The following is a 13,692-nucleotide window of genomic DNA, read 5'->3' as shown; positions in this document are numbered from 1 at the left end:
CGCCATCATATAAAGTCTTCCGCAAAGACAGACAGTCAAGTGGTAGTGGTGTTGCTGTTCTCGTGAAGGAGCAATTCCAAGCTCATGTATTTGCAGACATTGTTGAGCTAGAATGTATTTGCCTGAAAATACTTGCTGAAAGAAATGCTTTATTCATTAGGCTCTCTATCAACCTCCTGATGTCTCGCCTGATTACTTACAAAAGTTACAAACTCCTATACCCCGACAAACAAACATGAAGGTTTTGTGAATATGATATTTAAATCTACCTGGCTTAAATTGGAACAATTTGCACCCTGGCACTATGGGCAACAACCATGTATATTACTCATGTAATATCATGCTGTCGCATGACCTGGTCCAGTTGATGAGAGAACCGACTCGCAAGCAGGGTAAGAGAAGCTGTATACTAGACCTGGTTTTCTTGCCGCGGAGTTTGCACGACTTCAGTTTGTGTATCAAGGACTTTTGTATCATTACCTTGTTAATAATAAAATCAGCACCACCTCCCATGCTGACAGCTCTAAGAAAGACGTGTGCTGTTTTAAAGACTTTTCCCGCTGTAATCACACCTCTGTGTTTAACATCTCGAAACATGAGTTTAGAGCTTCGATAACCCTGACGCATGCATACTCTGGGGCCAGTTTAAGGCCATTTGCAACTTTTGTATAGATATTTTTGTACCAACAAAACAAAAAAGATCACGAGCACACGCCTCAGATGGCGCGAGAGACCATTCATATGAAGCGTAAGATCAAGCGATTAACAAAAGCCCATGGTGCATCTGAACTTTTCAGGAAATCGAAAATGATCTTTCAAGCGCAGTGAAACAATTTAAACATTACTTCTTCAACGTATCGCTGCCAAACATTACCAGAAACGTCCCTATCAAATCTTGGAACTACAAAAGTGAAAAGAAAAAGCTCTTTTCCGAATTGAAATTTCGTGATGCAATAGTTATTCATCAGCAGACCATTGCTCATCATTTCAATGACTACTTTTACAGTGTATACTCTCCTTCCCAAACCTGTACCCCAGCAGCTGCAACTATTCCTTCATCCGATACCGACTTTATTTCTTACCACGGTATTATTTGCATGTTATTTAAACTAAAAAATATGACATAATCAGGTCCTGATGATATTTCTAATGTATTCTTCTGCAGATTTTTGCAACAGCGGCAGCAGGAGCACCGAAAATGTTTTCAGCGTCCCTGCGTAATCTTTGCAGGTTGGTGTTTATCTTGACCTTACAACTGTATTCAAATTTGTTTCACTGATGCTGTTGCTGCAAAGGTGTTACTATGTCTTCTAAGGCGGTGTGTCAGAAATGCCAAGAAGCATCCACTGAGTGTGATGTGTCTATTGCATGTAGTGAATGCGACTGCAGATACCACATTGGCAACTGTCCTGGTATTTCAGCAAAAACTGTCCAAGCAGAGGGCGAAGTCTACTGCAAAGCTTGGCGCTGAGTGACGTGCAGAGGCGCAAAAATGCGCTCACAACCAGTTGAACATTTCAGCAGCAATTCTGACATGCCAGATATAAAACTATGGCTCAAAACCATTATCGAAAGCTAGACCCGGTACTCGAAGTGAAAGGAACGCTCGACAACATTGAGCATTCGCTGCAGCTCATGAGTAAGCAGTATGACGAACAAACTTGAAACTCGAGATGAAGAAATCGCTAAACTTGATTCTGTAGTTGAGAATGTAGAGATGAGGAACCGACAACCGAACCTAGATTTTCGGGGATTGGAAGTGACATAAAATGACGACTGGCTGGCTACAATAAATGCGCTATCGGTGAAACTCGAGGTTCCTCCCCTTTCTAAGGATGATCTAGTCATCCTCAGCTGCCAAGCTGCCAAGCTCATGGAGCTGCCAAGCTGCAGCTCGAGAGAACTGGTGGAAAAAGCAAAAGAAGCTTGTACGCTCCTACTTTAACACGCTCCGATGACAGCCCATTCATACTAGAAAACTTCACACGAAGAACCCGTGCTCTGCTTTTCGAGGCCAAAAACTGGGCGAAAGAGGCACATTTTAGGTATGTGTGGCACAACAACGGATGAGTGCTTGTAAGGAAGGCTGACCGAGACAAAGTTGCAGTTGTCACGTGTGTTTGTGACTTAAGCAAGCAGGTATCATAACTTAGCTAAGCAAAATGAATGAACATACCAAATAAACCTCTTGAATCGTATATTTTGCCCCAAGACCTTGAAACTGCTTTAGGGAGGGCATATTTGAAATCCTTTAAATGTTTTCATCTGATAGTGAAATCTATTACAAGTAAGGAGTTTAACCAAACTTCTTTGTTCCAGCAAGTAGGGCAGGACTTTGATGTCACACTACTAAGGAAATTTCATACCGATGAATCAAATGTTTTCCGTCTTCCGTCTTACAAGGCATTCTATATGAATCGCACATGCGGTGGTGGTGGCGGTGTTTGAATTTTAGTAAAACAAGGTTTAAATTGCGAATTGATAGAAGAACTTTGTGTAGTCAAAAACGACTATGAATTCCTCGGTGTTAAAGTAGATTGTAAAATACTTCCTGCCCGCTATCGCCCCTGAGCGGGATGATACTACCTTTTCTTAATTTTCTTGAGGTATTCATGCATTTTGTAGGTATAAATAGGTTTGACATCATCTTAGGTGGCTATTTGAATACAAATATGATCGGGCACAATTCCACACAAACCAAATTAGATGTGCTGTTAACCTCTAGTGGTCTTTGAAATGTTGGTTGTTTGGTTGCTTGACTCCCAGCATGGCACGTACCCACGCAGGGGAATATCCAAGAAGTTTTTTGCCTAATGAGGATGTGACCTATATTATTTTAGATCCCAAAATTTAGAAAAAGAAATACCCAACAAAATTTTTCAAATATGTATAATCTGAAAGTAGATTCAGAAAGAAAAATGAGCTAAGTGTGAATGTTTAGCTGGCTAGCAGGAAAACGGGCCTGTCGCCGCAAGATAAGAATGGAGGGCAGACACAACAGCCCTGTGATCAACCTTCTTGCTAGAATAACGACAACTTCATCGTCATTGATTGATCTGTTCATAACGAACATGAGTTCCGACAAATTAGGAAGTGTGGTAATTGCAGCGAAAATAACTGATCACTTGCCTATATTTGCATGGTCGTTAAAAATATGTCACTCAGAAACATCAGAGAACACACCCATTATAATGCATAAATGAAAAAAATCTTGCTGTATTCAGCAAAAAAATTTCGAGTGGAGTTTGGGAGAGTGTACTTAGAAAAAGTGATGGAAACAGGGCGTACGACGAATCCATAAAAATCGTAAAGCATATTTACTCCACATGTTTTCCTTTTGTACTCCCGAAACAGAAAGGAAAGATTCTAAAGCCCTGGAATATTTGTGAGCTTGGCGCAAGAATACGAAAGAAAAATGTCTTGTACAACGAATTTAGAAAACAAGAAATCCAGTTTTGTTAAAGCAATTTAAAGTTTCCCGGAATCATTTAGATAAGGACTTGAAAAAAGCTCGACGTGACGATTACAGTAACATGTTGACACCAGCCCTTGCAAATACGGCAACAATGTAAAAAAAAATGAAATTCTTTATTATATCGGAATATTCCCCAAGACACTACTCACACTTTTAAGCAAAACGCCATCGAACTTTCAGGAAAGCCGGTTGCAATTGCTTTCAACCGTTATTTTATTGACGTTGCACGAAGTGGGAATGTACAATACGACGTTGAAAACTTTCGGTACATAGATAGCTTTATACTTCTATACTGTAAGCTACCATGAAGTAAGTGATGCAGTTTTAGGGCTCAACAATAGCAGCGCGCTTGATATCGATGACATACGAGTAAAATCCTTAAAATAAATTATCTCTTTTTTTTACACCATACATTGCTCACATATTTAATTTGTCTATTAGCCAAGGTGTGTTTTCTTCAAAAATGTAGACCGCTCGGGTGACAGTGCTTCATAAAAGGGAGACAAAAATGATATGGGAAATTACCGAAAAGTTTCTTTACTTTCAGTGCTCTCAAAATAAGTCGAAAAACGTTTTGTAAAATGCTTGACTAAATTTGACCGAAAACATACCATAATAGTCGATTGTCAATATGGGTTTCGTCAGTGCCTTGGAACGGAGCTTGCGCTTATATATCAAAAAGAATATATCTTGTCTCAATTAGACCAAGGACCCATAGTAGTCGGTTTATTTATTGATTTAACAAAAGCATTCGACAATATCAACCACAATTTGCTAGTACGGAAGCTAGAAGGCTACGGTATATGTGGTGTGGCAGCCTCCTTTATTAAATCTTACCTCAAAGATCGTAATCAAATCGTAGCCTTGGATGGCTTTTCGCCAGAACCTTGTCAAGGAAAAGGTATGCTGCCACAGGGCAGCATTATGGGACCCTTTCTTTTAAATATCTACGTAAACGATAATATTGGCGTATGATCATGCGCTACGTTTATTATCTATGCTGATGACACGAGTATATTCTTTTTGTTAAATCGGCGCACAACTTATTCGTAAATGCAAGCTCAACTTTGCGGAAACTAAAATCACGGACAGAGCAAAATAGTTTAGATTAGCGATCCAAAGGGGAAAGCAATATTGTTCCGCGCCAGAAATAAGCCGGCAATAATTCACAATGTTATTTCTCTAAACTCTGCCACAGTGGAGATAGCCCCGTCAGTAAAAACACTCGGAGTCATATTTCATGACCATTTATCCTGGGATGAGCACGTAACGTTATTGGCAAAAAAATTGTCCAAATAGTTGCCCTTATATACCGCCATAAACATATTCTACCGCCTAAAATTATATTGCAATATATAACACATTGTTTTTTTTAAGGCTAAACTATTGCCATTTGGTCTCTTGAACAACTACTAAGGAAAACTTGCAAAAAAACATTCACCGGCTACAGAAAAAGGTCAGTATAATGCTCGAAAACATTTTTTTCCATCACCACTTACAACCTTTATTCGAAAAATACAATGTATTGCCGGTAACCACAATATTCGACTACCGTCTGTGTAAGGTAGTTAAACAAGAAGTAAAAGGGGCAGATCTTTCGTTATTAAACACCTGGCAAAACTAAAACCAAACGATATTGTGTACAACACGCGACACACAGAACATTGGAGCGTTTTGACATACAGGACATCTTACGGACAACAAATGCTCCAAAAACGACTACCAAGAATGCTCAACACATTTCTTTCTAGAAACATAGCACCAGAAGGTATCACCTTTAAGAATCTGCGCAATTTCTTCATCTCCTCCTGAGAATGTTGTTTGGTGGTGCATTTTAATGTGTGCTTGATTGTTTTTTTTTTTTTTGCTCCGTGTAGAAGTTCCTTGCATTTTGTGTTCTTAGGTTGCCACTGACGTAAGCGGCAAATATATGTTTTTCCGTTGTGTTTAATGCTCTTTTTATTACAGTCGTCGAGCCCACACTTTCTGTGGTTGTTTTCCCCATGTCATTGTATTTTAGTGATCTTTTGCTGTACTTTATTGACATTTAGGTTGTAGTTTAACGATTTTTTTGTGTCAGTACATTTTAATGATTTCCTACAAACCCGATTGCTGTAACAACAGTATTGTTTGATTTTCGGACAACGTTTCCAAATGCTGTTCAAGGGGTCAGTGGGGGAAAGGGGCAGGAGGAGGTCTGTGGCTCCACCAATCTGACCTCCAGCATCATGTATCATGTATTTAATTGATTCGAATAAAGATCAACTTCAACTTCAACTTCAACTTGGTTGCGAGTCTTTGGATAAATATCTTGTTATTATATTCCATGTTTTGTTATTAAATCAGAAAGTCCCAAGTGACTGGAAGATAGCCCGAGTCTTTCCCGTTTATAGAAAAGGCTGCCGGTTTTCAATAGATAACTACCGACCCATATGTTTTCTATACACGTGTTCTAAAAAATGAAGCATATTTTTGCTAATCAGCAAAACGATTTTCTCAAATGTAACTGCGTACTAACCAGACATCAGCACGGATCCAGGAAAAGATAATATGCATCCACACAATTAGGCTCTGTTTTACACTGCTTGGCTTCGTTGCTAGATTGTATTGGCCAAATTGGCGCAATATTTTTCGATTTGAGTAAAGCTTTCGATAAGGTCCCTCATCACAGCCTAATCATACAATTTCGAAATAATGGACTCGCTAATGGTATTGTCTCATGGATAGCGGACTACCTATCTTATCGTAAGCAAGTCGTTTCACTCGGCGATGAAAAATCTGGCTTTCTTCCAGTTTTCTCTGCTTTTCTTACTTTTCTTACCATTGCTTTTCTTATTTTTGGTTAGTGATATCGTATAAGAAGCTCTCGTATATCAGCTCTCCAAAGGGCCAAGAAACCTGTCTAAATGTCTCGGTAGAAACAGTAAATGTAAAAAAAATTGGTTTGACATTAACAAATACTTTATCATGGAACAATCCCATTGAGAATGTATGTTCATCTGCGTTTCATAAGCTGTGCTTTTAAGCCCATAAACTTAAAGCCGCACCCTCTAACGTTAAGCGGTTGAGTCGTTATTCTTTCATTAGACCGAAACTCGAGTACGCGTGTATAATGTGGTACCCGTTCACATCTTCTACTATCAGTTTGTTGGAAAAAAATCAATGGAAGGCCGCCAGGTTCTTATATTCTAAATTTTCACCTCATGATTCCCCCTCAGTTATACTGTACGATAATAACATTCCATTACTTAGGGCACATCGGAAAAAACTCCTTTTAGATTTTCTTTCGGTTCTCGTAAACAGAAAGCTTGGGCTAGACCCGAGTAATTACCTAATTTTTTTCTCAAGAAGGTCTACACGCCCCGACCACCCTGAAAAGTTTACGACCTGTTCAATTTCTTGTTTTTCCCAAACGAGGAATGAGTGATAGGCTGATATTAAATCCCATTGTGTTAACTCCCCTACTTGATGTTCTCGTTGTTCTTGTATATTTTGTTGATGTCCTTTGTTTTTTGCGTGTTGTTGTAAAGCCCCTGTCCTGCTTGGACAAATGAAATTTCTGCAGTATGTAAATAAATAGATAAATAAATACCCGGTTGCATATTCAATGGCCATCACCACCCATTTTGTACGTGCGGTCGACGTAGAGAGTGGTCCCAAGTAGTCGATATCAACTCGTAAAAATGGTTCGGATTGGAGTTTTAATGGTTCAAAGGGGTCAGAGGGGAGAGGCGTTGATGTTTTGTAACGTTAAGACTTGTCGCAGGCGTTAACGTAACGTTTCACATTATGGTACAAACCCGGCCAAAAGAAACGATGCTCATACAGTCCTAGATGCGACGTACGCCAAAAGGTCTAGCTGTGGGATGATCGTGCATCTGTTGGAGTATGGCGACATCTGAAATCCGAGAGGTTAGAGGAGAGATTGTCGATTACGGACTTTAAGGAGTCGTCGTGGCATTGTTCATTGTCTTAAAGGTGCAATTCTGAGATGGCAAAAACGGCGGCGTCGGTTTCATACCAGATGATCTTCAGCTCATCGACGGGATAACTGGACAAACAGTGAGCGTCTTGCTGTAATTTTGCTCATTTGTAGTAAACAAAGAACATGTATTCCTGGCAATGCAGAAACCGACGTCCAAGGTTGCCAGTGGGATCTCGTAAGGGCGAACATCAGCACATTGCATGATAGTCAGTGACCACAGAAAAGTGTCTGCCGCGTAGGTATGGGCAGACATTAGCTACAGCCCAAAAAAGAGCTAGGCATTCATGTTCAGTTATTAAGTTGTTGCGCTCCTAAACCGAAAGAAGGCGGCTGGCACAGGAAATCACTCCTGTGTGACCGTCCTGTTGTGGAGCCAGGACAGTTCCGATAACGTAGCCACTTGCTTCTGTGCGCAGCTCCATAGTGGCCAAAATCGTCCAAATGTGCTATGTTGGGAGGTGTGGCTAGCACGGTGACGAGAGTAGAGAAAGCTTATGCTTGCAGAGGTCCCCAAAAGAAGGAACCTTTAGGTTTAAGTAAGTAAGCTAGGGTCAGGCAACTTCAGCGAAGTTCTTAAGAGGCGCTTCATAGGGCTGTGTTCTTAATTTCAGCGCTTCGTTGTGTTGAGGGCCAGCGGAACGGAAAATCTCAAGAACTTTGGAGAGGCACTGAGGTTTGGGGAGAAACGATAACATCATCAACATCGCACAAGCACGTATGCTAATTAGGCCATAAAGAAGGGAGTCAACCATGGAGTCGAATTTTGCTGGCTCACAGCTGTGCTGAGAGAAACTCTCTCGCCGGTTTTTTTGGGGATTACTTTGTGGCGGCAGTGACCTATTCCAGTGCCCATAATTAGTGGGGGGCGCTTGACAACGGCACGAAGAACCATATATTCCTAGGAAAAGCCAATAAACTTCAAAATAATCAGGATAACACCCTAAACCAATTCACAACTCAATGTTTTGCCAAATATAAATAACACAAAGAAATACGTATTGAAAACAAATCAAAAGAAAGTCCCTACCAAATGTTCAGGGCGAAGTGGCCACGTTCGTAGGGTGACGTGGGTTCTTGCGGTGATGCGAGGTGTGGCGTTGCGGGGCTACGGCAAGGTTGTCGCGCGGGTCGAAATGTCGACAAGAAGGACGCACCGTTGTCTTCGTATACAATGGTCTGCTCGGCAGCCGCTCACAATAAGGAGCCATGTAGAAGCGGGCAGGATGCAACCGGGCGCTTCCGATCGGTGGCGGGTAAAAGGCGGCAGGCCGTCTCAGGGGTGGAGCACGCCAACGTTGCATGCCTCCAGGAGTAAGGAGTCGCGTCTTGGGTCCAGGATGCCGAGGCGCCCGGCAAACCCCTCTCGACCTCTGGTCTCGAAATCCCGACAATCTTCGATTCTTCCACAAGGACGTCGCGTTCCTCGAACTTGCTCCGTCGACTCCTCACGACGTTCACCTCTGTTCTCGCCTGATCTCCCCAGCTCTTCGGTTTCGGTCGCCCTCAATTCGCCGACGTCAGCCGCTGGTGTGGCTTGCCTCTTCGCGCAACCACACAAAGGGCAATCGCCGAAGGAGTGCTGCATGTGTATATCCCCGCGAGGTAGTCGTCGTTGTTGTCGTCACAAGAACCTGACCTCACACACGCCCCCCTTGGAGACGTTGTTTTAAAAAAACTGCCCCTTTAGGTTCAGAAAACCAACTCGTGGAGAATTGTCCTGGCCTTTGCAGTCCAGAGCACCACCACACACCCTCGGCGAACACCACACACCGCCACGAACATAATACTCTACCACGATAACATGAGTTCACCAAAACATAGCACTGTAATAAATTAAACACACCTGAACTTACTGATTCTACTTCCACATGGAATGTACGAGTATACGCGGGCCAAACATTACCACAAATGCAACCCGGCATCTTGTTGGTCCCTTTTCCTTCAATGGCTTCCGTGCAACACTTGGCGTCCTTTGTAGACGCGCATGTCAGAGTAGAGACTAGCCTTTCTCCTTACATTACACGCGATGCGATCCGTTGGAAAAAAACCGAATGTCTGTCAGCAGCCTCGGGTTCAACAGACGAGCAAATAGTAAAGTTTAGCTTCGCCTGTCCTTGTTCAGAGCTGTCGGTATCACGAACCTATTAAAGAATTGGTTTTAGCGTGGCCGCTATGTATGCAAGCTGCGATAGAAGCAGCGAATTTCGCCTTCTATTTCTGCTACCTTGTTGCGTGCTTTTTGCTCTAGGGCATATTCTTCTGGCTCTCTTGTTTCCTACGCGAGCACCCACTGTGATTGGCCAGCGCCACTTAACCCTAAGAGCTTCCCATGTTCTGTCAACCGGAGAAGGAGTTGCAGGTTCTCTTCCTGCTCGAGTCGCATGCGAGTAGTCTTGCGCGCTGCAGCTGTTGCATCTCGCGCCTGCACAAGGGCATCGTCCCCCGCGGCCGTAACTCTGCATCGCGCTGCCCGAGGCGTTCCGCTGCTCTGATTACATCTTGCTCGTTCATCATGCACTCCGGCAAAAGACCTAGCACGCCGTAAAAATCTAATGCACAAACGCGCGTTTCTAGGCCCGACGTCAATTTGGGGAGCGGGGAAACTCCCTCGCAGATTTTTTTTCGGGAATTCTGTGGTGACTGGGACAATTCACAGTGCCAATAATAACAGGGGGAGCTTGACAAAGGCACAAAGAATGGTATATTCTTAGGAAAACCCAGTTAGCACCAAAATGCACACTATTACAGCCTAAAACAACACAACTAAAAGTTTATGCTACGTATACATAACAGGCAAAATACTACTTTTGAAGAAATCAACAAAAATCCGACACTCAATGTTCCAAGTGAAGAGGCCACATCCGTAAGGTGACGTGGGTTCTTGGCGCGATGCCAGCTATAACGTTGCTCGGCTACGACGAAGTCGTCTAGCGTTCCGGAATGTCGAAAAAGAGGACACGCCATGGTCCTGGTATGCAACGGTCTCCTCGGCAGCCGCTAACGAAAATGGCGCCCGGTACCAGCGGCCATGATGCAACCAGGCATTGCCGGTCTGCGACGGGCAACAGGTGGCGGGTCGTCCCATGGATGAAGCCCGCGAACCTTCCGCATCTCCACGAGTCAGGAGTCGCGCCTCGGCTCTAGGATGCGAAGGTGCTCGGTTGACCCTGCTCGAGCTCGTGTCCCTAAAACCTGACGAGCTTCGAGTCTCCCAACTGGACGTCACGCTCCTCGAACCAGTTCCGTCCACCCCTCCCGGCATTCTCCTGTCTTCTCGCCTGATCTCCCAAGCTCTTCAGTTTTGGCCGTGTCCCATTGGCCCACGTCAGCCCCTCGTGTGGCTTGCCACTTCTTCGCGCAAACGCCCAGGGCAGTCCGCACATGACTGCTGCGTGGGTATGTATCCCCGTGGTTGATGTCCTTGCCGTCATCACAACGGCAACCTCACCTCACATTTGCATAACTCTAAATCATGACTTTAAACGGGTAACGTCTGTCAGGCGTAATATAACCGGTTTTTCTCGGCCCATACCGTCCGCAGTAATTTGCAAATTGTCCTGAGCGCAGGTAAATCAACAAGAAATACTGTGCACCATGAAGGGAATCAAGGGCATCATCGATGCGGGGGCACGGTTATGGGTCTTTGTTGTTATCTTATTCAGGTGCTGATAATCCACACACTATCTCCAGGTGTTAATGTTTTTGTCTCAAAGACGACAGTTGACGCCCATGGGCTAAACTAAAGCTCGGTGATGTCCTTAGCGAGCGTTTTGTTTCAATTTCTGCCTTAATAACTCGACGTTCACTTACATACACACGGTGCGGCAGTTGATGGATAGGGGTACATCGCCAGTGTTAACGCCGTGTCTTAATGGGGTGGTCGGGCCTAAGGGACGATTGCCGAGATCGAAAATATCACGATAACTGTTCAACACGCGGCGAAGGTCTTCCCCGTGTGCACACGTGTTATCTGCGGCAATCATCTGCTCCAGAGGGTCTTAAGGAAAACCGGGACGGTGTCGACCATGGAAAGACGAAGGGTCTGCGGAGGCTGACAAAATGAAGATATGAAAGGGTTTCAAGGGCGAAAGAGTTGCAAAAGACAGTCCGATCTGGATGATTTGGAGAATTCGCTAAATTGTGAGCAAGGAAGGAAGGAATCACCCGTCACGACGGTAACAGGAAGGGTCACGTCACGTGCAGGGCAAAATGTCTTTTGCTAACATGATCGTCTGGTCTCACCTGTTTTGGAAACTGGCGCATCATACATCTTGAGCCAGTCGTCAACGTCAATGTTATCGGTGCCGCAAAATTTAACGTGGTCACGCGGCTAGGATTTGTTAATAGGTAGAAAAAATACTAGGCGGGATGTTTGAGTGCCTTGCTGCATTGTCGCAGCAAGGCACTCACTGTGTAGCTCCGTACTGGTTGGTAGAGCTTGGCCACCCAACTGGACCCTTGTGTCAAAGGAGAGACGATAGCGAGCCGGGCCACCAGACGGGAACGAGTCAGCACACTTCACCAAACGATTTTACGACGATACCAAAAAAGGGACTACACTGTATTACCACTATCAATAGTATTTCCACTAGAGAGCAATGCAGGCGGCAACGTGGCACGATCCTCATCTTTCTTCGAGAGCATAAACACGTCCTTTGTCTTCATGATCACTGCCAATGCCTCTGGGTAACAATGCATCAGAATGTGTTAAACGCGGAAGCTGCACCGCCATTATCTGCTGCATCCACACGCGCTGTCAGACACTTAACGGTTAGGTACGAGTAAAGTTAGGTTCGTTGAAGAAGGTGGTTGGTGTCGTCGTGGAGGGGGGTGAAGGACCCGATGACGAGGCGAGGCCAGTAGGTGATGAAGAAAAATAAGTTTATTTACACGTATTTACAAGAGACGAGCAAACATAGCACAAGACAAAACTAAAACTGGATTAACATAAAAGGCGCCGCAGCGCGCAAGGGGGTATCGCGGCACGATCCCTGCTGGGGGCCCGGAGGCCAAAAAGGGCGCCGAACCGCCGCACGGTTGGCGAGAAATTCGTGGGGCTCTGGCACCCAGAAACCGCCACGGGAGCAAGTCTTGGTGCGACCACTCTGGGGCGCAGCTCCGAAAAAACTCGTTGAAGCACGCGCGAGCAGTGCGCGAGCAATGCCGCCTGCCCCACAGCAGCGCACATGCCAATAAGGGTTTTGACCTCCGCTCCCCCCCTGCCCGTCCCCGAAGGTCAGGATGAAAGGAAAGCCTCCCCCGACGCCGCGTAAAAGCCGCCGGCGAGGCCCATACAAAGGGTTGCAACTGGCTGGCGTCGGCGGAGGCCGCCCCAACATTCCGCCACCGGATGGGGAGACCGAACAAGGCCACGAGAAGAGAGGGGGGTCATCGTCAAGACGGGGATCATCGGCGCTGCAATCATTACAGCTCCCCTATCAAAAGCCTGTGTCAGGACTGCTTGGACTTCTACAGGCTCCAAAACAAAGTGATTACAGCGCGGATAACCCAACAAACAACAAACAAACAAAAAAAAACACCGCGAGGAATATCCCTTGAGGACCGTATGCATTTGCGGTCAAGGAAAATTTGCGCATACGAGCAAAGCACAAAGTGAACTGCTACACAGAGGGAAGGAACAAATAATACATAACACTCCCGGGGAACATCATGCAAACCAGCAGAATACCGCGTGCTGAATATAAAACCAACGGGAAAGGCACAACAAAAGTGTACTCGCTCGCGAGCACCAAGGGGAGCGAAGAAGGAAAACGGCAGCGAAAAGAAAAATGCAATTATGAAACAAAACGCAAGGTGAACGCTATCGCCCCCGCAAGCTTGTGGGAAAAAAAAGAAAACAACAGCATCGAAAGAAAAAAAACCGTTCATGAGAGTTCAGTCAGTGCACCACAGTTTTTCCTTCCGCCAGTAGCACTCGAATTATTCGGGTGCAGTCTCGACGTGAGAGTTCACCCGGTTGTTGCACAAATCGCGACGTTCGGCTTTCGCCGCGGCGTCAGGTGATCCGCCTGTGCAACCCGTGAGGGAAGTCCCCACTGTCAGAGCCACATGCATGACCAGGAGCCGAAGCTTTGGGACGCTTCCTTTCTCATGCACGCGTTTTACGCTGTCCCCTCCAGCGCATGCAAAGTTGCTCTCCGCTGCCCCTTTGTCGACCCTTGCTCTCATTTGAGAGCCTCGATTTACTGCTCCCGCAAGCAGCAGTTTATTA

The sequence above is a fragment of the Haemaphysalis longicornis genome, unplaced genomic scaffold (genome assembly GCF_048455015.1).
Source record: "Haemaphysalis longicornis isolate Haplotype H1 unplaced genomic scaffold, Haemaphysalis longicornis Haplotype H1 scaffold_11, whole genome shotgun sequence".
In the NCBI taxonomy this organism is placed as follows: Eukaryota; Metazoa; Arthropoda; class Arachnida; order Ixodida; family Ixodidae; genus Haemaphysalis; species Haemaphysalis longicornis.
The sequence above is the reverse complement of the archived record's forward strand: the minus strand, read 5'-3'. Positions refer to the sequence as shown.